Source organism: Pterocles gutturalis, unplaced genomic scaffold (assembly GCF_000699245.1).
Source record: "Pterocles gutturalis isolate BGI_N339 unplaced genomic scaffold, ASM69924v1 scaffold16427, whole genome shotgun sequence".
In the NCBI taxonomy this organism is placed as follows: domain Eukaryota; kingdom Metazoa; phylum Chordata; class Aves; order Pterocliformes; family Pteroclidae; genus Pterocles; species Pterocles gutturalis.
In genome coordinates this window covers 34,384-37,728 of record NW_010115701.1, presented here as the reverse complement: position 1 = coordinate 37,728, position 3,345 = coordinate 34,384, and the positions used below count along the sequence as shown (strand labels likewise).

General features: G+C 40.9%; 1 protein-coding gene across 1 annotated transcript in view; it reads left to right on the top strand.

Annotated features, from left to right (window-relative positions):
- Nucleotides 1–481: 481 nt before the first annotated feature.
- The window catches only part of PELI1 (pellino E3 ubiquitin protein ligase 1), a 17,009-nt gene continuing 14,145 nt past the window's right edge, over nt 482–3,345 (top strand). The window contains exon 1 of the mRNA XM_010075281.1: nt 482–650. The gene's annotated coding sequence lies outside the window, so the exon portion shown is untranslated. The remainder of the gene's footprint in view (nt 651–3,345) is intronic.

The window sequence follows — 3,345 nt, the reverse complement described above, 5'->3', positions numbered from 1 at the left end:
ATGGCAGTCCAGTACACACAGGTGGTACCTGCAGGTGTGTCATATGTCCAATTCTATAGCATTAGTGAAAACAGGGGTAGCAATGCCTGAAGAGTTTCTGCTGGTTTAATGCTCACTGTATTAAGAAATCACTTTTTGTGTGGGAGGTGAGGAAAGCTAGCTGGGCTAATAAGTGATAATTTAAAAAAAAAAAAAAAAAGAAAGAAAGAAGGTATAGCATGCATGGGTACAGTTATGTAAGAGAAGCTGAGAAGGAAATAGATCGGCATTTCTCCAAGAACCTCATCCATAGAGCAGCTGGGGAATTGGGCTGCAGGATCATTCTCAACACACCCTCTACTTCCTTTTTTCCTTTTTGGGGCCAGAGATGGATGAATTTATGGAGCAGCAAGCAGGATGCAGGCTCTGACACCAGCCAATGGTGCGTGGCGCGGTGGTGTTTACCTAGCTTACGCAAGGCAGAGCCAGCCCCTCTTTAGTCAGAATGCGCTACCCACGGCTTAAGTAAAAGCACACAGAGCAGAGGCACTCAGTCTGGCAGTTGCTGGGATTTGAAGAAGTTGGTGGATTTCGTCTGGCTTTAAACGAGATTGAAGGGGTGTCTTTTCTTCTCCACTGTGTAGAAATACTGAAAGGACAAAAAGATACTGGTAAGTGCTCTGCATGCTGTGGCTTTTCCCTTTTAGCATTGTATTGTTTTCAGTCTCTTTTCTAAAAGCCTCGGTTGCCTTGTTTTTCAGTGAGAAGTTGAAAGATAGTTCAGTGATGTGGTCGAAAGGCAATCTGAGAACAGGCAGTGTGTTTGCGGGCTGCCCTTCCACCTAAAATAGGAAGGGACATTCAAAGCGTAATAAATCCTTCTTGTTCATAAGAAGTGTTAGTTGCTTCTCATTTTTAGGATGCAGAGCAAGATACCTTGAAACTGTCATCGTTACCTAACAAAATCATACCAAGGGAAATTTCTCATAGAGCTGTTAAATATTTGTGTTGTCTAAACCAAAAGAAAAGGCTTTAAATGTAATTGTAACTCCCATTTTTTGCAAGATGATATAGTATGCTATGTGAGAAGGCTTTAGTGTAATACAGAAACCTATTTAGCTGATACTTTGGTACATAAACTGCCTCATCAGGAAGTCAGAGGCTCATAAAAAGCAAAACGGTCATGTTCACATCTGTAGAACAAGAAGTCGTGGTTTTGTGCAAGCACAAGGTCCTCCACTGTCTATTCTAGTTCAGGTGCATCAGACAGTACATCTCCCTGGGCTCAGTCATCAAAGCGTAAAAAGCTCCATCTATTTGTGTAACAGCCCTTTTAAAAGTAAGATGTCTGTGTTTTGGTATAAACTCTTAATCTGTATGTGGAAGTTGTGCTTCTGTCACCACTTGCAATGAAAGGCGGGACTGTGTAATTTGTCTGAAGGCAGTTAAGAGGATAATTTTAAAGGATCCTGACTGTAACGTTCTCTGTATGAGAATCGTACTTTTGCCATGTTGTACCAGTATTGTACAAAGTTTTTTACTTTCCCTCTTGTACTTTTGCAGGGTGCTCCCTGAAGATACAAATAGGTAGTGCTCTGTCTAAGGATCACCTGTTGGCATGCCTCTGTCATACTGTTTTATGGCTTCATACATTGCAGATTACATAAAGAATCTTCATTTGATAATCTGAGCATTAAATCAAAACTATCCCCTTTTAACTAAACATACAGAGATTGTAGTAACAGCTGAAGTGCAAGTACAGTGAAAAGCTCATATAGAAAGCTGAAAATTAATCATGTTAAAAGCAGCTTGCATGAATAACTTTCACAGGTAGCTCAGCTGATTGAGCAAGTACTACCTGTAGCATTTGGCCCTCACGCTGCAGGGGCGGTCAGCAGAGGAGCTTTGCCTCGTGCAAGGTTGTGTGCTTCGTCACTGGTGTATCCGAAAGCTGACGTGGAGGACGTACGTGGTAAGGGGGTGTAGACTGCATGTAAATGTGGCAGATTAACTGGTGAAGAACTTTCTCAGCTAATTAAGGTTATAGATAATATTGCAGTGACAGCTTTAAAATAGACACATTGTGCTAAAAGACAAATGTTTTCAGCTTCCCACACACAGTCTGAATTACATCATTTATAACCTGTAGGAGGCTATCGTGGTTTCCTCAGGGGAGGATCAGCTGTTACTTTTTGTAACTGAAAAAAATGCTGGAGATTTTTTTTCCCAGGGTAATATTTTCAGAATTGATTTTTGTCAGTCTGTCAGAGTGGATCGTTAGCATAAATCTTCCAGGTTTAATATACCCAGCCATGTTCTCATCCCATCAATGACAGTTCAGAATAACAGGACTGAAGTTAGTTAGTTACCTCTGTTTGAAATCAGGCCCCTGTGCTTAGATGGTTTTTTCTGTCTTCTGAACAGGAATGCTATTTTTGAGTACTGTCATAAAGTACAGATTTGCATATAGTGCCTATAATAGAAGTCTTGTTTTAAAACACTTGCCTTGTTCATTGAACAAGGATGTTTGTCCTCACAGCTCTGTTCCTGGCTTTCCTGAAATTGCTGGGAACTGCTCAGACTTGCCCCTGAGGCTGAAACAGAACTTGAAGCAGGACACTGGATACCAACCGGACTATAGCTGCTGTTTCTTAGACTGGAAAAAGTTAGCTATAGCCTTGGTGCAAAGGAGTAGGTTTGTTCATGTGGATCAAGTTAATACCCCTTTGAAAGGGTCTACAGGCAACATGTTGGTTTTTTGTTTGTTTTGGTGCTGTGACTCTTGCATGACTGGTTTCTAGGATGACCAACCTACTAATGTCAGATGTCTGTGGTAAAAAGATGCTTTCATACTGTTTATGAGAATGACAAGCCCCTCTATGGAGATTTTACAGATGTTCTCAAGGCACAGCAGCAGATAGTTGCCTGCATTGTTTTATGCTTAGTATCTTGTGCAGGAGAGAGACTGCTTGCTCATTTCAGACCTTGGCCTTGTTGTCTTATTTTCAGTGAATTCATAAGACACTCTTGTATCTATAGTGGATGACTAAGCTTATTCAGAGGTTATAAACGAAAAGGCAAACAGTATAGACTAAGGAAAGAATAAGCCATACAAATGCAAAAGGCTGCACTGATTTTCCACACTCCCAAGGCTGCTTCTTCATTTTGGTGCTGAAAAGCTCCCTTTTCTAGGAGGGAGAAAATTTAAATTATCCTACCTTAGACAGGTGAAGTAGGGCTACTGATCTAAAGTGACAATGCAATTTGAATACTGAACAGCTGCATCGCTGTACCTTTCCTGTGCATCTGTAGTGAAAGATGGAAGCTATAGACAGAATCTGTCTAATTTCAAAAGTGGCATATAAA